Below are 26,300 nucleotides of genomic sequence, written 5' to 3' on the forward strand. Positions count from 1 at the left end.
AAGAGATGCCCACCTCAGCTCAGACGGTGCTGATCCTCTGTGGTAAGGAGGTTATGGACACAGATGCTGGGTCTGGTCAAGCTGTTACTTCTTTTCCATTTATCTGTATATTTGCAGAGTGCCTATGTGAAATTGAAAGATGAATTAAATACATACCTAGGCAGGTAAAACTTTTGAAAGCTCTATACTGATATTCCCTGACACAAGTAGGCTGATAGAAGCTGTTTGTTACAAACAACTGTCAGGAGTAGGTAGGCCTAAACTTCTATAGATCTCCTGCTAACAGGCTAGAAACTGTCTCTGCTTTAAAAGACCACTCTTCCCTGGTTCTCTGCTTCACAACTTTTGCTGAAAACACAGAGCTGTATAAAATCCTGTACTTTTTGTCAAGACATAAACAAAAATCTAGCAATAGCTTTTCCTCATATAACAGCTCCTGGAATAGAGGCAAGCCCCTCTTACTCAAGACAGTACCTAATTTTCCAGGTAGCCTTTCATATTGATGTTCACAGGTCATGAGTATCCTTTAACAAGCAATAATGAATTACAACAGTGATCTGTGCCACAGGTAAGCATGTATGTGCAAACCATTCCAGGAATTACACACAGGATGCAACAGTGTCCAACACATGGAGCTCTTGCCTCTCCAAACACTGCACTGCAGCAGTGTGTGCAGCTACAATCTGAATCAGAACCAGGTGCTAAATTTAGGTTAAATCGATTCAGTTTTTAAACCTTTGCAGCACTTTCCAAAGTCTGGAGTCACTACCCTAAACACTCTTTGCACTCATGCTTTAAAGTAAAACTTCAAAACTATCATACACCAAAGAGTGAATTATGTTTGCAGGTTGGAATAAACTGAGGAGAGGAGGATTCCTTTTTTTTTAGATGACAGACTTAAACTATTATTAATCTGCAAGCATGAACAAACACTTCTAGTCCCTCAATCAACTGAGGACTTATTAACTGTCAAAATATTAACAGGCATACCTGATACATTTTACTGAGGGCAATTGCTGATAAGTGCTCATGCAATAAGACGTTCAAGGAGACAGGTGAATCTGGGCATGTCTGTCAAATATCCTGGCAAATGAAATATGAAAGAAATCAATCACATTTTAATCTACAGGCACAAAATCTTTGGAGTATAAAAGTAAAAATTGGTTCCCTTCTGTCTGTCTCGTAGGAAGTTGCTTAATTTGCACTATACATGACCAGAGGTTTTGAAAAGTTTTTACAAAACAATCAGGTTTTTCCCTTTTTATAAAATTATGTAACTTTTCCAATTCAGATTTCCCCTGACTTTTTACCTCTTTCAAAACTGTGTGGCTCCACAGACTGAGACAGCATGATGAGTTACCTGGCAGCAGGACACCAGTTTTGTGTGCATTGTTTATAATTTTCTATCCAGATTAGAAGGTTCTTATCAAAAAATATGTAGAAATTACAACCTGGGCATTTAAAATTTAGAGAGATTTGACCAGTAGGGGATATTCCTTCCAGGATAAGACTATTGGAGTAGAATGAATCTTTTTTGTGCTACAAAAGGGAAGAAAAAAAAAAAAAAGCTATATGAACTACACTTGTAAAAATTTCTTACTTAAGAAGAATTATAATTCCAGAGATGTGCTCCAGCAATGTAAGTCTCTCACACCATGTTCTTCCTCTTCTGTGGCAGGAAACTCCATTTCTGTTACCACCAGATGGTCAAAATTTATTAGGCTGCATAGACCATCGTGCATCATCTCATTGCCTGTGAAAGCTGCATCATCAATGCCAACATTTAACACTGTCCATTACCCCACCTGTTATGCTCTCCTATCCTTGTAGCAGCCCCTTAATTAAATATCTACAAGAATCCATGCAAAAAATCATAATCTAAATGAAATAATTACTGTTGAAATTTAGAAATGAAAAAATTTTAAGTTTTTTATTAAAAAGTTACCAAATGACTTAACACATTGTTTCTTTACCACCCGTTTCTTACATTTTAAGATTAGCTGAAGCATTTTCCCTCAATTTTTAAAAGATATCTAGTTGTAATACATTAATTACCATAGCTTATTCTAAATTCTGGCATGAATTTAAATTCTGATCCATAGTAATTATGATATTTCAGTTAATTCTGCCATGAATTAATGTGTGGTACTTCTCAATTCATCAAGAGCAAAACTTAATTTCCTTTAAGTAGCATTTCTTTCTATTCCTCAGGAAAAGTTCTGATTCTATTGAAGTTAAAATACTGATGAAAATTAAATTATCCTGTGAATAAAATCAATATTGCATTTCTCTAAGGAGGAATAAGTGCATATTTAACATTAATCACCAGATAAAGACATAAGAGACAAATAAAGAAAAGTGTGAGTCAAAAATGAGATCTTTTCTCCAGCAACAGGGACTTGATTAAATAGGTCAAGAAGTCATGAAAAATAATTATTGCTTCTCTGTTTGCGATAACCACTTTTAAATGGGAATTTGTTGCCTGGTTTCCCTTCAGTTGCAAGAAAATTAAACACAAGTAATATTTTAATTATTTTTTTCTTTTTTGCATTGTGCAAAGGAAAAGCTCAGAACAAGGAGACTGTTAATAATTTTGAAATAAAATCAATGATCTATGGGTAGTCTTGCACTTCTCTTACAAAAGATAATTCTCATGAACTATCACTGGAATAAAGCAGAAACTGTTTGGGTTAGAAGTCAAAGGAAAAAAGTATAACCCTGATATAAATGCTGTCATAAAAATGTGGTACATTTTTGTTACTGTCTGCCTCCATTAAACTCTTTGCCACCGATATAATTTGTCAGAGAATTATAAAATTTCGTATTCTTCCCTTTACAAAACAATCTGTTAATACGTCAAGTTACAAACTTACTGTAATAATCTACTTTAATTATTCTCTCTTTCTCTTAGGTACAGTCTGGCTGCTGTGTGAATGATGAATCACACGGGCTTCAGGCTTGCTCATTAGTATTTAATTTAAGGGAAAGGGCTCAAATTAGTTTCTTTTAAGTAAGGGTATATTTGTGGAATTAAGTTTCAAAGCCGTATGTCCTTCACACTAGGAGATGAAGGAAGGCTGTACCACAGTGCCTACCTGCATATATCCATTTATATGTCTAAAATTATACACATTCACACACCCTAGGCTCCCTGCTTAAATGGAACCAGGGCTCATATTCTGTTGCCTTTCAGTACCCAGTAAAGCAACTTGAAATGCTTTGTGTGAAAAACTTCTGCACAAAAAAATCTGTGAACCACAACGTAAATTATAAATTTTTTCAATAAGAAGTTTGAAATGAAATCCATTGTTTCAAAATGCTAATTCAAAGCAGACATGCTAGCTTTAAACAACAGGCTCGCTCCCATTGCAATTTTATTCTTATATTACCAAGGATTTTTTTTCTATGTCTTTTTAATATCTAAACATTTTTTTTTGCTTGCTAAGAAAACTAATTTCAAGATGTCAGCAATTCCTGAAGTGGAAGGATCTCTGTTTCTAAAGAAGATTGAAATATTTCAATGTTTTCTGCACTGAAACCAGAAGAATTCTGGCCTATATTTTACAGCTATCCAACAAGTCCAGTCACTGTAAGAACAGAACCAAGCACACAAACAATATGATGTACATGTGTTCAGAGGTAACGTAATAGGATAAAACTGATTACATTTCCAAGGAAGACCCTCCAAAACCTTGAGGAGTAGGATTTGAGTCTCATCTGCAGAAATGTTAGTCCTTTTTTTAGCCAAATATGGGCCTTAAGTTTAGGTCTGAATATCCACATTCTAATTCCATTACAGGGCACTTTTTTCTCTATTTGGAGTCTTTCAGAACACCAACTGCTAACTGCCCCCGCTCTCCAAGAACCCAAATAGCTTGATTTTACCCTTCTCTAGGGAAAGCTTAAGGATGAACAATACTGAACTTGATTGTGTTTTGAGTTTAGTCCTCCTTAAATTGTACAAGTTCCACACTCAGCTGAAAATTGGTTCTCTGAAATGATCTTGCTGCAATAAAAAAGACTAGACGGATATTTAGCTGGTGGAATATTAGAAGAATTATGTCAGTTCACCGCTGTAAAGTCCCATCACTGTCATGGAAGTCCTTGACAGATTGCCCTCAGCAGTGTTTAACAAGGAAGCAGTCAGAAATCAATGATTGCACAAAAAAAGTTGGGGCAATTTATGTAACGATAGTGAGAAATGCCATATAATACATGTAAGGGCTATCAGTCATCATTTACTAGAGGCAACAAAAGAGATTGAGTGTAGTTGTTTTCATATACAGAAATCACACCAAAATAGAGGCAGCCATTTATATATACTCAGAATATAAAACTTTAAGGTCACTGGCTTTTCATTTGTAGCAATCTTCTGTTAAGTCTAAAAGAGGATGTGTAATTGTTTGCTTGGATAAAGTCAACATTTACCATTAAGATTACAAAGAACTACTGCTGAATTTTGGATTAGGCTGTCATGCAAGTGATGTCAAAGCAGGTCTTTTAAAACTCGGATTATCACCTGGATTTATCTGAATTTATCACCCTTGCACAATTAAGATTTAAAAGCCAAATTACAAAAGCCAAGCCAAAGGAGTCAAAGACAGCCCCAAAGGCTTCAGATAGCTAATCCTTCGTGTTGCTCTTGCTCAAATGCCTTGTATCACTTTATGCCTTTCCACATCTGAGTGCAGTTAGGAGATTTAACTCAAATGCATACACAGCGAGGATCTGCACTACACAGAGCACAGCCTGCCTGGATGCTGCTCCCTTTGTCCCATCCCTTTGTCTGAAGAGGCAGCTCCCTCAGCTGGCGTGAAGTGTTCCAGAGAGCACAACCCATTTCATGCAACTCCACGGTGAGAGAGGCAGGAGGCCAGGGGGTTAACATCTGCTATAAATACCACAGGACTTCTTGGCCTGAATTGCAGAATGAGACTGCTTGACGTTCCTACACTGCACCGGGCTGTCTCACCCTGGGCCTTACTGCACAACACAACGCAGAGCAAAGGGTCGGACACATCAAAGGAATAATGCACTTGGATTTCTCACAGCAGAAATACGCTGTGGAAGCCTGCACATATGAGAAACAAGTATTCCAAACCACCAGAATCTTAAAGCACACTGAGTTCCAATTCTTATTCAGCTCTTCAGCTGAAGGTCTGAATTGTACACTAAGATAGAGATTTTATTAAGGTATATATATAGATATCATCTAAAGCAACAGACTGCGAAAAAATGCAGTAAAAGATCAATTTTTGATTTGGGTATTGAGGTCATAGCCTGCTCCTATTCCATTAAAGAATGTTTTTTTACTGAGTTCAGTGGAGCAAGGAGAAGACTAACAGTTACTGCTAAATGGATGTTCAACTGGCAGCCTTTGCGGCGCTTTGAACAGTTATTGCAGAGTGGCAGATCGCTGAAAGGCTCTGACCTCCTCTGCAAGCAGCTGTCAGCACAGCAAAACTTGAAAGCTTTTTCATATGCCTTTCTCACATATTTGGTAAATGCAGTATAGGAAACCAACCTTAATGTTCCCCATGCACGGATTTTTATTCGAGGTTTTGATCTAAACAGAATAGGAGAGATGCTTACTGAAATAGTTGAAGGCTGGTTAAACTATTTCCACTAATAGCTAATTGTCTATCCATCAAATCTGAAAAACAAACAAACAAACAAACCAACCCCAAAAACCATGAGGAAATTACAACAATTAAGTTGGAAGGACAAGGAATAGTAGATACAACAGATAATCCCTGGAAGTGTTCAAGGACAGGCTGAATGCAGCTCTGAGCAACATGATATAGTGGGTGGCATCCCTGGCCATGACAGGGTGCTTAGAACTAGATTACCTTCAAGGTCCCTTCTAATTCCAGCCTTTCTATGATTCTGTGATTCTATGATAATGATACTCCTGAAATGAATATCAGAATCGGACAAGATCATCTAGAGCAATATGAAGATAGTGTGTAACATAAGTTAACTTAAGGTCAGACTTTGGTCTCTCATTGATATATCAGTTTAAATAATCTCAGTTGCACATGTTTAGCCTCAGAATTATTGTTATACAGAACCAGTGAAAAGCTGAAAAAACCTGTAACTGCTAAAGGAGAAGTTAAATTGGACCAAAGACTACTAATAACATATCACGTATGCAGTGTCTACATTATTTTAGTTATGAAAGCATCCTCCTCCACCTAAGGCATTAATTTTTTGTGATATATAATGCTACTTTTTTACTGTTAGCATGGTGAATTTTTAAAAAAGAGTACATCTAATGGGTGGAACAGAGTAATGTGTACCAAGAGTGTGACAGATGCCAACTGTGCCACCCACCCATTCTGTGATCTCTCACCACCCTTTTACAGTACTTGAGCTGCACTGTCCAGGAAATGAGATGAGAGTTCATTTTCAAGTAAGTTATAGAGACTCAGATGTGAGGAGGGACAACATAATGAAAAAATTATATTGTCATGTACAATCAAATTCAGGGATCATTTTGACAGAGTCTACCAGTTCCACAGAATGTCCCCATAAGACAGTGAGAGGAAAAATCACAAACTGCAACAGTCTTTAAAAATTCAACAATCTTCTATATAACTGTATAAGCATGTATAAACACATATGCTAATTTATACACAACAACACAAGAATTTTCCAAGTCCAAAAGATTTAAATTATTTGTGAACGCACAGATTAGAAGTGGGTGCTTTCTGAAGCCAGAGTGTTTTATGATGTGCTAATCCACCAAATCACTTTAGATATGTCACAAAAGCAATTTTGCAAATATTCTAGACAGCTTTTCAATTGTGTGAGGTTTGAATGAATTTTAAATACAGTCTAAGTCCTCTCATTGGAGCCAATTAAATGTTTCATTCCACGGGCTGAAGGAGCAGAAAGGAAGCTTTGTAGGAAGGTAAGTATCTATCAAACTGATCTTTTAATATTACTAAGAATTCATTGTATCACTACTGTTACAAAAAGATATCCAGAGCAGCAGGTGGACTTCTTCAAAATTATACAGAGAGAAATAAATTCTGAAAAACCATGTTAGAACCAGCAAGTGGTTTGGTTGAATATCTAAAAGGTGGTTTTCCAACCCAACTTTTCCCTCTTTAATACTGTCAACCAGCTCATTTTCATCCCATCCCTATTTTCATCTACTCTTACAGAAAGAGGCATTAGAATTCTGCAGACAAATTGGACCACTTTCTGTAATTCATCAAAGAGACAAAGACTCTACTTTTAATGTTAAGACCCTTGAGAAATTGCACTGAAAGCATTCCGTCATAATTTCTAACAAAAAATTTCTATGAAGTACAGTAAGTAAATATTTAGGGAGCTCAGTAGATAGGACTGCAGTTTCATGGCTTTATATTTCCTAACATGACTCTTTACCAATCTAATTTTCAGCTCAAATTGACTTGCAGAATCTACAAATACTTTATGTTAGTTTACTTTTAAAGATACATTGGTTTTTCCATTTGAGCACATAATAATTGTTCTTTGATTAGAGCAATGTCATGAACTTACTTCAATATTTTCAGAGGGAAGACAGATAACTTTATAAGAATCTCTGAAAAATTAAGACTCTGCTTTAATAAAGGGCTCTGGAGTATGATGTAGCATTTTAATAAGCATTGTATAGTCTAGTATTGTAGCAGCTAAGGGAGAAAATCATTAAGCTGTGAGTCTTGTATGCAGAACTCCTTTTGTATAAGAGTAAAAAAACCCAATAGCAACAATTAATAACAACTCAGAGCAAACATTTCACTATTTAGTTCTATTACTCTGCTGTAAAAGGGCTGTGATGTAGGTTTGAAATGAAAAACTTTTAAGTCTGATTCACACCCTGCTCTCCACTGGATTTTCCCAATGAATTTTCCCACCACACTGACTGCAAGTACTCACCACTATGTGACTGTCTTGGGATCTCACGTGCAAAATTTGTTGTGACAAAGAGCATCTACCTAATTTACTGTTGTGTAACCAAGAGAAATATGAAGTTAAAACTGTTACGGAACACCAGCATGGGGATACTATAATTTAGCCTAACTTTGCTGTCAATATTTTCATCTTTTACAGAATTTAATTACAGGAAGGAGAAAGAGTGAAGATAAATACTTATCAAAAAAAAAAATCATAGGAGAACATTTTTCTCCAGGAAAGATCAAAGAAAAAGTAACAGAAATTGAAGATAATGAAAAAGTTGCAGATACAAATTAGGAGAAAATACCGACTTTATTTGTAACTGTATATGAACAAGACCAAAAAAGCACAGAAAAATTATTTGAGTGACAGTTCAACTGCTATGAGATGCAACCCTGCAGCTGAAAACAAAGTTTGAATTTTTTATGATTTTTACTTTTTAGTCACAATGAATTAATGAAATAAGTAATGATCTTAAGCTACACAGGAAACTGAATATACTCTAAAATTAGAAGCAAGCTTGAAGTGTCCTCTTTGCCTGAGGCAACAGAAATGATGGATGATAGTCTGAGGAATATTCTTTGTGTTCTGGACTACTAAATAAGTAATCTCATTAATCCTCTTGCAGCTTTTGCCTTTTACTTTTGCTGTAGCTACGTTAAACCTGAGAATTTTGGATGTTTTTTACTTGAACCTTTGGTGTTGCATAACACCAGTTGGATGCAACAGGAGTTAGTTGCAAAGGGTTCATGCAGTGTTAGTTTGCTACTTCAACAAGCAGTTTTAATGCGCAGTTAGAATGTAACAACATAGTACTTAATGCAAACAAAACCTAAACTATAGAAAATACCCTTGAGATGGAACATTTTCAGTTCTGGATTGTGCTTTATAACAAAATTCTGAAGACAGAGAATCAAGAGAAAACATCTAGTATGACAGATAAAAGCAGTAACTGGGCAGGGCAAGTGACGGAGTTCAGCTCTTATCCACATTCTGGAGAACCAACACTGGGCAGGCTAAGGCAATTGATACTTCTAGTGAGCACTTTTATTCTGACATTTAATACTTCTAGAGATTAAGAAAGTTCAGTCTCAAAGGTCACCAAAGAAAAAGTCTTGGTTGAACCAGCAGCCAAAATTGTCATCAGCTAAAATTCACTCCCAATCCTGAAAGTCAGGTACAGTTTTCCTGCTCAAATAAGCTCATGAGCTATGAACCTTCAAGATAATTTATATTCCAGAGCACAGAGCAAATTTGATAGACACAAGTAACTTTACCAAACTGGTTCAGGCCAAGATGTCAAATGGTTCCTTTTAAATAGGAAGGAGGGAAATACCAACAACACCTTGAAGTACAGTAGAAGTCTCACTGTGAAGATATATTATTGAGAGCTTTTGGCAGCAGCAGTGATGGGCTGCACAGAAGCCCATAGATTTTTACATTCAAAGTCCCAACTGCCTACCTATATAGTAATCACAGCAGATGGATAATGTGCTGTGTTAGTTTTTTTTAATAAACATGTCAAACATTTAACATCCTGTTCACAGATGTACTATAATAAAAGGTCTTTGCTGTGATTTGAAGTTGCGCTGCCTCAAAAAAACATACAGTTTTTAGAGAAAGAATCCAACTGCTGCACATACCTTAGCCATGGCTCATTTTTGCACCTTACCTATGTAACTCTAGAGGAGGAATTTCAACCCCAAATATGCCAACCAAGACTTTGGCAGTCAAGTATAAGCCATAATATGATGATAAGAGCTACAAGGTGCTGTGTGATTGAAGGTACTTTGCCTTAGAACATCCATTTTTGCACATCTTCTATTCATGGTCTTCAGAGACCTTACAGAATTTTTGGTAGATTCTTTATGTTTCTAATCTTCACAAAGAAAACTGGATGTTCGTTGGGAGTTCGTTGAGCTTCAACATTTACACACGTGCTGTGAACAGCACTCTTACTGTGAGAAAACAAGAGCAGGGGGAAATATTCTCAACAAATTAAGTCTGAGGCAAACACCTGAGTCTGAGGCAAACTGTGAGGGTGCTGAGCCACAGAAACAGGTTGCCCAGAGAAGCTGTGTCCGCCTCATCTCTGAAAGTGTGGTTGGATGGGCTGGGTTGGATGGGGCTCTGAGCAACCTGGTCTAGTGGAAGGTGTCCCTGCCCATGGCAGAGGAGTTGGAACAAGATGATCTTCAAGGTCCCTTCCAATCCAGGTCATTCTACGATTCCATGATTTAATCTGGAGTTAAGTGGAAGGTCAGATTAAATCCTACAAGCACTTTTATCTCAAAATTCAATATCTCTTCTTACTCTTTGTAAACTCAGAACAGATTCTGCACACATGCAGTGAGGATATGAGTTGTGGGCTTGGTCACCAAAAGAGCACAACCTGTCACAAATGTGAGCGGCTGGTCCTTCAGGCACGAGGGGTCCCTGACACATATATGTAAATTTTTAAAACATCTATTTAGGGCTTCTGCTTCCCTTTTTGCAGTGCTGACTGTGAAAAGACAAACTCTCCAAATATAAACCCAGTATATTTTATCAAAAGCAGAGGTTTCCTTAGCAACATGCCCCAAAACATCCAGAAGTCCTTCCTTCCATGTGTCCTTGGTAGAGCATCTTGCTAATGTGGAAGTACACAGGTCATCAAACACCTGTGGCCCTTCTATTCAGCTGTATCTTATGGGTTGGAGTTTTTGGGGTTCTTTTCTAAATACAAAATAATTGGTTTATTAGCTAAATGTGCAATATCTGATCAAAAGGAATTCAGCACAATATTTCAGATTTCTGACGTGTTTCTGGTGAAAAAGTGATTTCAGAGTGCAAGTTATGGCCACAGGTCCCAGAAATCTCACTGCATTAAGCACTATTCAGAAAGTCAAAGTAATTGAGACCATCTGTGTAATGAGGAATAGAACCAGGATAAAAAAATACCCGAGTTCAAAGAAAGGCAGGGCCACAGCAGACTCTTTAAAATCAGTGACTCATTTTATTTAACAGGCACTTTTGCCTCAGTGCTGTCTGTGATAAACACATATTCTTGCCTTTTCTGATGGCTGATACATGCCCAGGTTCGGGGTGAAATGTGCAATATGTATGTATGCACATAATTAAGTAGAATTTAATACTTCTGCTGCTCATGCTCCCAGGCGAGTCAGCAATAATACATAATTTCAAAACTAAGCATGACAGGCTGAGGAATAGATACTTATTTGTCCAAATGGTAGAAATACCTCTTCAGAAAATTGTTAGAGTCATGACTGAATGCCAGAACACAACAAAAAAAAAACATGGATACCAATCCACTTGCACACTTCCTTTTTTTCTTCAACAGAGTTGTTGTGGAAAGGTGATGACCAATCTTACTTACTTTAAGGACTTGCAGCTTCTCTTCAAGTGCAGATAATTTCTCTGTGCTTACATATGAGATTGCTTGACTAAACCAGCTACCAATGGCTTTCTTTAAATTACTATAGCATTCAGGAGGACAGCACAGCATTTGCCCATGAAAAAATATTGCATTGTTCAGAAAAGAGAATGATTTTCCTGTTGCCTCCTATTTTGCAAGTCTTTTGAGTCCTGATGCCTTACACTGTAACAGGAGCTGTTGGTGGTCTCCTAATACAGATGAGCATCTGTGAGTAAACCAGCACTGAAAACACAGGCAGTGGAAGGTCCAGAGCATGTGAGCAGAGACCACAAATAAGAACAGAAGGAGGGCCACTCACAAATCTCCCCTTAAATTATCAATGCACTTCAGTCCTGAAGTTATTTCTCATTACTGATCATGGTAGTACCTAGTGACAGAAGAAAAGGAAGGCAGGGAAGAAGTCTTTCTAGAAAACATTTATCTTTTTTTTTCTTTTTTTGTTTTTTTGTGACAAGAACTTTCATTCCTCCACAGTGTATGAGAGGAAAAAAACAAAGTTACCTTGCACATTCACATGTAAATTGAACGTGAACTGAATCTAAAAAAAGGGTGATTTTGTGTAGGTAAGAAATGTAGCAAAGAGCTCAAATCTTCATCATCAGCCCACTAATATTTCTATTTTTTTAAGGGTTTATCTGCTGAGTAGATTCACAGTAGGTAATCTCATCTTCCACTAGAAAAAAAAGTATTTTTACGATCTGCAAAGGAGAGGAAAAGATGGAAAGTGACCTCACTGTAACTGAAAAATGCAGAAGTCATAAGATAAATTAAAATAGCAGAGATTTAAGTACACAATGATTTTGAAAGCTAATTGTACAATTTTATCATATGGAGAGCTGATAACAGAGAGGAGAAAGGTCTCGTATCATTTGAGGGAAGCACTGTTTGGCTCTGCAAGAGTTCTGCAAATATCAGGCCTTATCTGTTCCCCTTCTGATAGTAGCATATCCTTGTGTTTAGGCAACCAAGACAGCATCAGGAGCTCATTTCCAGAGCTTCTACAACATTCTATTTATATAGGGGTTAATTTCCACACTGGTCAAGACTTCAGCACAGATTTTTCTCCTATTTGACAACACTTATTCATGACTTAACTGCTGTTGCTGTCATTGACTCAGGCAATCCTTGAAGCAGAATGGTCAGAAGCCAGAAGGCTGTATAAAGATTGCTCTGAATTTATCCTAATGGTATATATTCTCTAAACACTGGACAATGCTCAGTAAAATATACAGCAATATATTCTCTGTAATGTATCAGCAACCAACACAAAGTCCACTGAGAGCCTGTGCTTTTCAAGTAACTAGAAACTCTCCACTAAAACACTCAGATATGAAAGTCTAGATTTGACTACTTTTTTGCCTCCGGTAATGTTTTCAGACCTTGAGTTGCTTTTTTGTGTAGGTTACTTCTCTCCTGTCCAGAACTTATAGTTTTAAAAATCTGCAAGACACATAAAAGTACTTTATACTCTTTACCTATACACTCCCATTGTAATCTCAGTTATTTCTATTCCAAATTTTAACAAAATTGCATAACAACACATTAAAAGTTTGTAGTGGTTTAACTTTGGAATACAATCCTATAAATCATGTATCAAACACACAGTAGATAGACTTTATGGGGAGATTAATTAGCTCCTAATCATACTCTCAAACTCTTTTTTAAGTTTTGTGCTCTCACAATACAGCAAGACACATCTTCCCTCCCCTAATGTTCTTGCATACTAAAGGTCAGCATTAACATTATGGAATTTCAAGCACTGTGGATGTAAGTTTGAAATATGTAGGTGGAAGTTCAGTTACTTGCACTGCGTTGCACATCTTTATTACAAATTCTGCTCTATCTCCTCATTTGTAATTCCCACTGAAACTTCATCTGCTTCTATCAAAGCTGCTGGCTGCCTAAGGTTTTCACTGCTGTTCTTTATTCTTTTTTTCTTCTCCCATGCTTATTAAGTTATCAGCACCCAAATGCACTCGGGCAAAACACAGGGGGGTCATCACAGTACAACCTCTTAGGAAATCAAAATGAGACCAGGATAAAATAGAACTAAGAACTAAAAAATATAAATAAAGGGTGGGTGGAGAATGGTAGAGAGTAGCTCTGAGGAGAAGGAGTTGGGGACACTGACTGGCAAGAAGTTTCAATATGACCCAGCAATGTGCTTTCACAGCCCAGAAAGCCAAACAAGTCTTGAGCTGCACCAAAAAAAACGTGACCAGCAGGTTGAGGAAGGTGATTCTCCCTTTTTATTCTGCTCTTGTGAGAGCCCACCTTGAGTCCAGTTCTGGGATCCTCAACATAAGAAGGACATGGATCTGCTGGATCAAGTCCAGAGGAGGCCTCAAAGATGCTCAGATAGATGGAGCCCCTCTACTATGGAGACAGGCTGGGAGAGCTGGGGGTGTTGCACCTGCAGAAGAGAAGGCTCTGAGGAGACCTTATGGCTACTTTCATTACCTAAAGGGGCTACAAGAGAGGTGCAGAGTGTGGAGAGATGGGACAAGGGGTAATGACTTTAAACTGAGAGAGGGCAGGTTTAGACTGGATATGAAGAAGTAGTTCTTCGCTGTGAGGGTGGTGAGGCACTGGAACAGTTTACCTGGAGAAGCTGTGGATACTCCAACCCTGGAAGTGTTCAAGGCCAGGTTGAACACAGCTTGGAGCAACCTGGTCTAGTGGAAGGTGTCCCTGCTTCTGGCAGGCTGTTGGAACCATATGGTCTTTAAGGTCCCTTCCAATAAAAATTATTCTATGATTCCATCATAAAATAATGAATAACTCCTATGAGGACACACTGCACTGAGTTATTTCTCTTTGTGCATTTTACAGAAGCAAAGAAACCCCTACAGACTAGTAACCATAAATTTTGAAAGATACTGAATTTTAAATAAAATTCATTTCAGGCAGGAACAATTTGTACCCATTAGGCAGATCAGCCAGTTTCTGATGAAAGTATTACTTTCAGAAGAGATATGGGGAGCTCTGGGTGACTTTCAATTTGTAGAAAATATTTGCATTTCCGACATTTTTCTTTTTGAGTCAGAATGGGTAATTTTCTGAGGCAAAGACTTTCTTTCACAATCTCAGGACAAGAAATAATCGTAAGTCACTGTAAAATGTACAGATGTAGACAACAATTATAATCAGCAAGGGGGCATCCAGACAGACTTATTTTTACTCACACAGTTATGGTACAGCACAAATTGTCATTGAAGCACTAAGTTTTGCCAACCAGCACCAGGCCACCTCTTTGTGAATTCGTTTCTGTGCAAGTTCTAGATGTGGCAGGCACAAATGATGCAAAAGAGATTGCTATGATGAGAAAAGGATTTGATTACTATTGTTTAAATAAGGATCCCCTGAGCTGTCTCTTTTGTGTAGGAATGGTGTTAAATATTTGGCAACAGGATGACATGTCCTGCATAATTTATGCCATTCCTTTTACTGGGCACACAACACACATATGCCTGCAATTCTTTAGTTCCCATCCACACTTTAAACCAGCATTAAAAATACATGTAAGATGAGCTACTGCAATGTCCATCAATCCCTCCTCTCCTTAATTCTTACTTTATCTTTTTATTGTTGACTTGTCTTTTACTTCCAGGTAACATATCAGCACTTTTGTATATTTGTGAAGCAAGGGGTCTCAAAAGCTCAGTATTTGATCTCTTTTTCTGTCTGACTGTCTTCAGTCCTGTCACATCAGTGGGAAGCCCAGTTCATGACTCCAAAGACAGCTTCCATCCCTCCCTGCCTGGCTGCAGCTTATCAGCTTTGTCTGGTCTCAGCTTATTTTGTTTATTGAGAGTCAGGAGGGAGCAAGGGGATGATAGGATGTAAAAGGAGATGCAGTGAACAGGAAAGCTGAGTATCTATTTAACAAAGACATACAACGCCTCTGTGAAGCAACAGACAGGTTCTCCTTGCCTCAAATAGGAACAGGCAGTTAAAACGGAGAGAAAATTCGGCTGATTAAGTCACTTTAGGCCTTTTATGGAAGAGTGATGAATATCAGTTGACACGTGCTGGAGGGGGTTAGATACAACTCAATGTGTGGAATGCCTGCTTCCAAAATGTAAGCAAGACTTACTGCTACTGCTCTCTGCTCTCCACAAGCTATGATGATGATTTGCTTTGGCTCCAGCACCACCCCGAATAATGATTAGGTAGACACATCCTAGTGACTTCAAATTATAATCAAGGAAGTTTATAATTACTTTTTGTTCGTGTCAGCCTTCACACGTTTTTCAAAAAAGTTTTACGTTAGATACATCTGATCATCCTAGTGATCTATTTTTTATTTCAAAACTGAAAAGTTCAGTAGTCAAGTGGAAGGTGTCTCTGCTTAGAACAACATTCCCATGAAAGATGAGAATAAATGAGGAATCCATGTATGGCTAATGTAAATTCCTGTCAAGACAAGTAAAAGCATGACGTATGGAAAAGTAAACCTAAGGTTTAGCATCACTGGAGACATGTCAATGGAAGTTGATGGATTTTATCAGTCACTGTCTCTATGACAGAGGCACTACAACAGAATCCTTTCCCACTGCAAATTTGACATTACAGCTGTTTATAGGGATGCCTTACAAATGGTAAGTGCATATAAAATATGCATTAATATCTGCTTTAAGATTAAATAACCAATTTGCAAAGACTCCTGTCCAAAACACTTCATACTAACAGAGCACAGCCCTGTAAGATGGCAGCACTTGTCAGAGCACGTCTCACACAGCTCATAATCCACCTCTGCAACCATCAGAAGAGAAGAGAGCCAGAAAATTCTGCAAGAATCAGATATCAGAGGTCAATAATAAGTAGGTCTATTTATTCTTTTTTTTAGAATCGGAATTGTTAGGAATACTGCCACTACTGGAGTTATAAATTCTGTGAGAAAATGAGTGAAAAATGTCACAAGAGGATGTGAAAATGGAAGACAGGTTACTACTGTAAAGACCAAAATTAGTATTTGGGACACCACGCTTGGGTGCTGGAAAGGCTTTTAGTTCAAGCCTATTAAAGCAGCAATACTCTGACAGGCCAGGACCCAAAGAATCCTAGAGAATTATAGCAGCGTCACAGAAACAAAACATGAAAGATAGCTAATCTCCTAACTGAGTTTGAGGATATCCCTTCTCTATATTTTATCATCATCTTCAAAAAATTTAGCTTAAGGTAGTTGAACTGGAAAATTAGGTTCATATGCCCAGGACAGGATGCTGAAATAAGAATCCCTGAAAGGTGTCAGGACATGGACTAGTAGATTTTACTCTGCAAAGAGGTTCTGACAGGCTTGTTAAGGTAACAGCAGAAACAGATTATAAGGTTTCTTTTATCTTTCCCCAGTAGCTGCTGTTGTGCAAAGCTCATGTGCGCAAGAACAGCTCACCAGGGTTAATAAACTGCAAAATAATGTTAAAGCTTGTATGCAATAATAGTGATTTCTAATAATTAATAATTCTAATAAAAATAGTTAATTAATTCCAGACACTAAAGAGTAAATCATAATGAAATATTTGAATCTGCACTTTTCAAAATTAACTGTATGGTCTCAATCTCCAGGGTGTGAGAGCAAGCATCTGTGTGTGTGGGTGTGTGCATGCTTCTGGGACAGGATTCAAATTGTCTGAAGATAGGGATCCAGTGTGATTTTAGGAGCTGTGGAGCATCTGAGACATCTGCACATAGGCAGCAATTGTGATGTCTGCAAGCAGACCTCTGCCCTTCCGGATCATCATCAGATCTTATGAGACACAGTGCAGCATAAAACAAAGGCACTAGAGGATTATCTTTAAGTGATTAAATCACATGTGAGTGTCACTATATTTAGCACCAAGAAAAGTACTAGGGCAGTAATAGTTCAAAGTATTACCATGGAGAAAATTGTAATCCCCCACCTACACAACCATCTGTTGTCCTGCTTTAGCTGAAACACACCTGTGCACCACCAAAGCGAAGTGAAAATGAAATACTGTGTTCCATATAAGTGATGAACACAAAGTACACAACAGTTTGCATTAGTTGAGACATAATACATTGGGGTTTCTTAGGATATACCTGTATTGATTCAATTTGTAAACCACAGATCCATTTGCTATTCCAAATTCATTCTGTTAATCGTATCAGGCAATGGACTTACTGATAACCACTTTTGATGGATATAATTAATACAATGAAAGAAGGAATAATGTACAGCTATCATCATACTTCTATGGTGTATTGTTATTTCTCACTGAGCCACTGAAAAAATAACATATTGTAGTTCTGGATTATTGTATAGAGCCCTAAAAAATAACACTTCGCATAAGCACTTTAACAACATGCTATATCTGGACTCTAAAGATTTAGCCAAAGCAAAGGTGCTTATTATTTTTATTTTCTTGCATTTTTTTTTCATTTATTTGTTCGTACTGAATGTGTTTGGATGTTTTGTGGGGTTACAAACATTTTGCAATACTTTTATGCAGCACATACCTTATGGTCCCAAAGACTGAAGACCAATTCTTCGAAATAAATGTCCACTTCCTGCTGTGGATCAGAGTTTCAGGCCTCAGCACGGTCAAATGCAGAACAGAGACTCCTCAGAGAAGCCTAAGTGGATATTCTTTGGAAAGAGGCATTTTTAAGCATCATGTCCATTCAGAAAATTGAGTTAGAACCTCAGCAAATGTGGATCAATTTTGTAATAGTCAGTATAATGGGATCTGCATATCTAGTATATATGAAACAGTCTATATTTAATATTAAGATGACTAATCAGAGTATTTTACCCCAAGGTTTTCTAAGGAATTCCTTTTTTTCAAATGATCCTTTCTACTATAGGTTGAAAATAGATGTGTGAGAAACAGTTCTTACCTTTGCAGCAAAATCATCCTTATGCTGTAACACTTTTGTCTTTTCTTTTCTTTTGAAAATATTCACCCACAATTGACCCAGCTTCAGTGTTTTGCAAATAATCATTTACAGTTTGGAAAAAGAAAACTCTTAATTGTGACTGAATATCCAGAAAAACAAGGTCAAAGTCACAAAACCAGGAAAGTAAAATGTCTTGTGTAAATTATTCTCTCTGTATCACTTCTACAAAGGATTCCATTCCCATCTGAACATCAGAGGTATTCAATTCCCAAAGGTGTTTGATGATATTAGTTAGATGGTTGCCTAGAAAGCTGCGTGTTTGGAAGAATCTGAACAGGGAACCCTCAGTAAGGGGAGGTGAATGAAGAATATTTGCTTCTTCCTTGAGACTTGTTGGTCTTCTGCTCCTAATTTCATACTACTCTTATGGTTTCTGCTCACAGGTTTGATCACTGCTACACCTCAGATACAGAGCCTGTCTCCAATACTTCCATGACAATATGCAGGACAAGGCAAGTAGTAATTGATGGCTCACACATCCAAAAGTCCTCATGTCTCAGGAAAAACATGATATTTTGAAGAGGTGAAAACCTCTCCAAGGGTGAAGAGAGTTGGAAGAGGGTTGAATTCCTCAAATGTGGAACTTTCAGCTTTGCTGCAGGGCAGCAAAAAATTCTGTAAAATAAAAGTACTGGGCAAATTATACTTTTTTTTTGACCTCAGGGAAAAAATATCAGATACTGATATATATTGGAAAGCGGGAAACTCTCCACTATTTAGCTAGAGAAAACTACTAAACCCATACCCAAGACTACTGTGAAACTACAGAGAAAAAAATTGTAATGATATTTCTCTTAACATAGTAAGAGCAAAACACTCCCCTGCAGAACTAAGCTGACAGACTGAAAATTAAATTTTAACACTACCTGTCCTTCAAGTGCAGACTTCTCATTGCTAATTTTTCTCTAACCTGAAATACATCCATCATGCTTTTTGGTAGTATGATAATTGCTGAAGATGGGTGAAAAATGTAAGACCTTTTTCCGCACAATAAGGTATAAACTGAATCCTACATCCTGTTCTTAAGACCTAAAATCTGCCAGCTCTGCAGCTGCAGAGAGGTTGCTGATAATAGTAATAAGTTTTCAGGAACTGCACCAAGTAAGTTGTTTTGTCCAGACTTGTCTATTGTATGTAATAAGCTCAGTTCTACAAAAAATCAAGTCATTACTAGAACTCCAGGAGCCAGGAGTACTGTGGCAAACTGCTAATTAGTTTTGCCTCTGAAACTTTTAGTAATAATTGGATCAGGGAGTGACACGTGCATTGAAAAGTAAATGTATCCCTGTGACGCTTAGCCTAAGAAGTTTCTTAATGTATTAATATGAATTGCTTTTTTTGGAAGGAAAGGCAAGTTAGTTCATGTGTGCATGCCCTTTTTTCAGACAAAATATAGGCTATTTTCAACAACTTACTTTTTCCACTCTCTCAAAATAAAAAGCTTTTACACTTGAGGACCTATCTGAACTGTATTGAAAAGTGATATTCATGATCATAAGGGCCATTCCTCTTGGAAAAACATTACCATTCCAAGCCTCAAAGGAAGGTAACAGAAGAGAAAAAAATAAGAAATCTGTGGAGAGAAAAAGATGGAAAATAAAAAAGAAATCAATCACAAGAGGTATTAGTAGTTGCTTTCTGTACAACAAAGCCTATTCAATTATTGGGCCTTTTTAGAATCAAACTGAAAAAGTTAAAGTACCATCTACTTTTTGACTACTACAAATGAGACTAGAGGTTTTATTTTCATCACGATAGCACCCACAAGTTTCAGTGAATACAAAGTCTCATTGCTCAGATAAAATACATTTAATAAAAGTCTAATAAAAATCCTCAGGTCTTCTTTTCCTTCCTCTACTCTAGTCAAAAATAATTTAAAAAAAATAGTTATGGAAGAGCACTGCCTCAGGGAAGTGATGGAAATCCCACAGGACAAGTTTGCAGCTGAAAACAAAGTCTTGTTTTTCCCAAATAGACCCTTGTTCACTCAATTACACAAGAAGCCTCCAAGATAAAAAATTAGTACATCTTCAGGTCACTTTGTAGTGCAAGAAAACCTATACTGTCCACGACCATGAACAGAAGATGTCCATCTCTAGTTACCCCCCACATTTCCCCCTCCTATTTCTGTATTTCACCCACCACCATCCCTCTGGGCTCTTCCACGACAGCACAGCTCTCAAAGAGTGTTAACACACCTTGCACAAAATATGATAAATTTAGCAGCTCCAAGGAACCTAGCAAACAGCAATTTCAGTAAGCTAATGGTACTGCAGGAGAGCCCTATTTTCATTTTATCTCTACTGCACACAGCTCACTACTGCTTTTTTGTGCTGTTGACCCAGCACAGCCTGACACAGACTTTGCTTTAGGGAGACCCCATATCTGTAAGCTGGGGTCCTCAATGTCCAGTATCAACTTCTTGATTGACAGGATTGGCTTCTCTAACAGAAATCTATTTGAAATATATGCCCACTGTAGCCTTAATCCCCTATCAGACACTGTGAACAGATATCAGGAAAGCACAGCTTTCAAAAATACTGGAAACTCTCATATTAGACACTGGTTCATGGCAGTAAACACAAAAAAGGGGGGAAAATCCCCTAAGCGTCTCATATGACTCAACAGCGCAGGTCACTTCCAAACTCGAGGCCATCTGACCTTTCGACCCATGCCAGACTCAGCCTCCAGGACAAGACACAGAGCTACACCTGCTACAAGCCCCAAACAGCCTGAACTCCTGTTTCAATAAATGCAGAACACAGACCTTTCAGGGAAATTCTCTCTGATCAGCACAGCACTTCTGAGCCCCACAATTCTGTGCATTTGCCATGTGCAAAAATGCATTTGGTCTCCAAGGGCAGGAGAAAAGGATGATCAAAGACAAACCCCACTATGTAGATCCCAGAAGAGAATTCGTCACAGTCCCATGTTCCATCTTTTACCTTGAAGCATAGAGCAAATGAGAAAGGAAAGGAAATGATGTCTTAATAGTGAATGCAATTAGCAATCAGAGGGAACTCATCCAATATTTTTTTCCAGATATTGTATAACTTTTTGGAAGAAACACTTAACCCTCTCTTCTACAATCTGCTCATTTGAGACATAATATTTAATTACTTCAAAGAATCACAGAATGAGCCGAGTTGGAAGGGACCCACAAGGATCATCAAGTCCAACTCTTAGCCCTGCACAGGCTTGATGCCTTGATGGAAATCCATTTTGACAGCTTTGTACCCAGAAGGATTGTTTCCCAGAAGGAAAGTTTCCCTCATGTGCATCTATAAAGTCACCACACAGTTCTGAAACCTCTTGCTGGTTTCAGAACTCTTCAGAGCAGAAGAAATATTTGGAGAGTGATGGGATTGACATGCCTGATACTCTCCGTTCTTCCTTAGATCTCTACACTGTGTTTTGTTGAGTAAGGAGGGTTGTATTTAGTCTTTGTCTGAACTCCAGTCTGAGAAGAGAGCTCGCTGCAGCACATGAATAATCTCAATTACGATGCCCATACAGTGCAAGTTGTAGTCCAAGCTTCAATGTCAACGAAGAATTGCTGAGTTGCATTGTGTTTCATAAGAAAGAAAATTTTAAAAGAAGGGGAGCACAGTACTTGAACTGGAAGAACTCAGATATTTTTATGGATGTTTTGCTCCTCTTAAACACTTCTGTCAACACTAGAAATCTTTGAAGAGCTGTATTTTCCCTCATAAATGTTTTTAAATGAAAAAAAATAGTCACACAGTACAGGATTGCCATTTAAAGGAGCAAAGAGAAAACTACTCTGGAATTGTCAGATCACAACATCTTTGTTTGCAGGCATACCTGTGAAATCAACCACCCTTAGAAAGCTTTTCAGGTAGCAAAGCTTTTTTTTTTTCCTTTTTCCAATTGCTTAAGCCTCTAATAGGTTTGCACTTAGAAGGATGCTGAAAAGAGATGTCAAAATCATATTCTACATTTTAACTATGATTGTCTTTCCACCGAGCAAAAGACTATTAGATTAAACTTATTAAAATGGTAGGTAAAAAATACAGAATTTCTTTATCCTCTGCAATAGATCAAGCTCAAAAGGGAAGAGATTTGGAAGCAAGTTGTTATAATGACTATTATCTGAGAGAACCAATATGAGGAAAACGCTGAAATCAAGATGCTTATTGAAATAACACAAGAATAAAAAGTCGCAAGTATGACACCAAACTTGGCTGTAATGGTCTGGGGTTAATTGGGTTGAAGGGAACAGCTCAGGCTCTCCAATGTGCTTGGGCTGACGAAGACCACAGGCAGCAAAGAGCACAGCAAAAGGAGATGGGAATGCCAGCAGGACAAAAATGTCTTACATAATGTTTAGGCTGCTGGCAATTTTAAGACAAAAGAATTCAGAGAAAAAAAAAAATTGGCTCTGGAAATTTTGAGGCCAGAAGACACTTGCTATTTTAGGACATGGCACTTTATTCCTTTAGAAGTAAGTTGATTTTCAGTGCACGTGTATCGGCCGTTTGTGTTTTCCTCAATACTCGTAATAAAAAATTCTGAAGTGATAAATTTAAAATAAATTATAATTTCAGATTAATATAAAAATTATAAAAGTGAGAAAAATACATAAATGTGGTTTTATTGACTACCTTTACATGTTTAAAAAAAGAATAATTTCTAATATACAATTTCACATCACATTTCCTTGCATCAAGCTCCAGTCAGAAAAATTAGTAACATTTCAGTTATAGCAAAACTGGATGAAAGGTCACCCTTTCCCCCAAACTATGGCTAAATAGATTTAATCTCCTCAGTCTAGTATTAGAGGCAGAGCAAAGTGTTTATGATCAATTCAATTAAAATGGTAATTTCAGGGGGACTGGCAGCTCTCCTAAGCTGTAAAGAGTTCTAGCTTACTTGAAATCCCATGGCACAAGTAATAATACGGGATGTTTGCTGTTCTGTCACTGTGGTAATTTTCCATGATGTTACACTGGAACACTTGCACAAATATAACTGCAGATAACACATGGAAAAAAAGAGATAAAATATTTAATTTTAATGTAATTATCACATCCCACTGAAAACACATGACTAAGATCAAAAGATAATTACGATATAGACCAGTGAGAGCTCTGCATTAATCAGAAGGAGCTCTGATTCAAGGCTGTTCTGCTTGCCAAAGCGAGAGTCTTGTTGGGTCAAATAAGCTCACCCAACCCCTTAGAACAACTCATTGGATTTACATCATTATTTTTTGCTCTTGCAGAGTTTGATAGTGTAGCAGACCCTGAAGCAAAGTTTTGCCTGTGGTTGCAATTATATAAACTTCACAGTTTTTACCACAAGTCCTACTGAATAGTTTTGTGATAAGCCATAAGCATAAACTGGTAAGCAATTGTTGTTACAGAGATCTATTAATAGATATTTCTCTTTGAAAAAAAAAAAAAAAGAAAGAAAGATAATGCTATTCACATTCAGCACTAATGCACAGGGCATTTTAAAGGAAAAACTGCCAACTTGAAAATTCGTTTCCTTCTGATTACTTCAGACATACCCAGAAGCTAACAAAAAGAGTGAAGATTTGTATTTTTTTCCCATTTCTGCCTCTTCCCCTTCTCTATTTGGCAAATACTTTGCAAATGTGACACCATATCTGCTCAGTTCCCTGCTTTGTTGCCAGCAAACACCTTGTCACTGAGTGCTCTGGGGCTGGGCACTCACACAGACACTTTCCCTGGTTTTGCAGAAAGCAACAGAGCAAGGTAGAGATTGCAGTAAAGAAACAACGAGGCTCAAGTTGTACTCAAGGAAAAACTAAGATGATAAATGTCATCTTGTTTTTTATTGTTGTTCTAGGTCTACCAAAAAGACCTTTCAAAAGCAGTATAAGTAAACAAGTGGAAAAGGCTCTCAAATGACACCAAGAATTTTTCAACAATATCTTCTTCTAAGTAACTCAGGTGTTTCGAGATTGCTGTACTGGACTTCAGTGAACTAAAGAAGTAACTGGTTTTGCACTTAATCCTGAAGGTGGTCAAATGACATAACTGCAAACTCTGATTATCATTTTATAAGTTGAAACTCTGCCTTGCTTACACTGCAGTCTCTGTTGAGACTAAAGCCTGGCTAGACGTACCTGTCTCAGCCTCCAGCAAAGTAGCTGAGAGCAGTATAGCTGCAGGGAAAAAAAACCCCAACCTCAGTCTGGACTGCAAAACCCTTCTGAAAAGCAGAGCAAATATTTAGATTGCTGGCTTGCACTGAAATCAGCACTGCTGTGGCTAAGAGTGCCAAGCCAAGGCAATGTGATTACACACTGAAAGCTCTTAGCAATATAGCGATCACATACTGCTGGTCTTGACACACCTAGAAACGTAGTGACTGCAGATCTCACTCAATCAGGACACGGAAGCAAAAAAATAAAGAAATCTGTGCCAATTTTCTGAGTGAAGATTTATGCAGTCAGCATAGCATAGGAACCACAGAACCTTACCTCTTTAATTGCATCAAATATAGAGATAGTAAAAACCTAATTTTCTGTCAAAGCTCTAGAAATTTAATCAAGCAATTAGTGATGTAAAATCAGAAGGCCCAAAACTAACCAAAATGACTATCTAAACCCTTTGTTAAATTCAGCAAGTTTTAAAGTAGGTTCTTTCAAGTAACACATTTCACAAATCCTTTATCTGCTGTGTTTAGTGATGAACTGTTTGAATGGCCAACAATTGCCTGAGATTTTGGGTATGCTCTTGAGTAAAAGACATACAATTGAGCAATACACAATGTAGAACAAAAGGAAGAATTACTATCCAGGTAATATAAAAAGTCCTTAGTTTAGGACAGTCACATCAGGAATAGAGCTCCTAAAACCACTACTCAGCTTTCAGCAGACATTTGGATCTAGAGACCTCCAAAACATGGAGTATAAGAAACCAAGTTGCATTTGATCCTAACACCATTATTTTTTAAGATGCAGGTACTGAGGAAACTGAAAGAAACACAAAAACCTTGACATAATAATGTACACCAAAGAATGGGCAACTGCAAAAGGAACAGCAGAAAAGTACACAAAGGAAAAATGAACTTACTGCCTCTTTGGGAAGTCTGAAATATTCTGAAAGTAGGAGTGTAAGCACATTCTTATTTAAACATACCCAAAGCAGCAGATCTACATTCAGCATCTGGTCGAGCGATGACAAAAATGGAGCACTGGAGACGAAACTGTCTGGGGGACAGAAATGTGAAGACAATGTTTCTCTTGGCACAGAAATTTGGGACATTATGTAGTAATAGAAACTGTGTGTTCATGTGGCATTTTATAGGCTGTGGTAGTTTTGCGGTGATTGACCTTGACGGTAACTTTTACATATCTGACTCTCAAAGCAGTTAAATGACCCCAAAAATATTCCTGCACCTCCATGGTCCTTCATTACAACAGGATCTGCTGCTGTTTCCATTAATACAAATCCTGGAAGCTCGTAAGAACACATGGTTTGCTTCTAATCAGCTGAAAAACTACAGAAGGAAGAAAGATATTCCTAGGCAGGCTATAAAAATAAAAAAGCTCATGTGGGAGATCTTTTTAAAGTATTTTTTCTTTCAAAGAAACAAAAGTTACCCTCTCTTCTGTGTAGCAGAAAGATACAGCTGTAATTAAAAGCAGAAAGTTAAGAATATCTCAGGGTTCAGACAGGATTTTTTTTCTTTTTTTCTTTGCATTTAAAGAATTTTCTCTTTCCTTCAGTAGGTTTCTTTGCCAATTTCATTCTTCTAGAGTTTATAATTCCCTGGGTTACCATACTTTTAAGTGCTGTGCTGGGTATATGGGATAACTACTCCTGTCGCTATTTGGACTCAAGTATTGATAAAGCTTTGGCTGCTTTGAAGTACCCTCCATTTCTTATACAGATTTCTCCTCATAGACCTTTGTTGAAGTGCAACATTTTCTACACAGGAGCAGAGAGCTTGACAATGTAATTTCTGAGATTGTTTCATGTTTGAAAAATCACATAAACACGATCATCACGCCTGCCTTCAG

At 37.5% G+C, this 26,300-nt stretch overlaps 1 long non-coding RNA gene across 1 annotated transcript; it reads right to left on the reverse strand.

The window, feature by feature from the left end:
• LOC116791834 lies at positions 1 to 17,966 on the reverse strand. The gene is made up of 3 exons (XR_004358881.1): positions 17,843 to 17,966; positions 991 to 1,083; positions 1 to 122 (listed from the first exon to the last, which is right to left on the reverse strand). It is a non-coding gene; the product is annotated as an uncharacterized LOC116791834 (long non-coding RNA).
• Between the last annotated feature and the right edge of the window lie 8,334 nt (positions 17,967 to 26,300).

Source organism: Chiroxiphia lanceolata, chromosome 10, assembly GCF_009829145.1.
Source record: "Chiroxiphia lanceolata isolate bChiLan1 chromosome 10, bChiLan1.pri, whole genome shotgun sequence".
Taxonomy (NCBI): domain Eukaryota; kingdom Metazoa; phylum Chordata; class Aves; order Passeriformes; family Pipridae; genus Chiroxiphia; species Chiroxiphia lanceolata.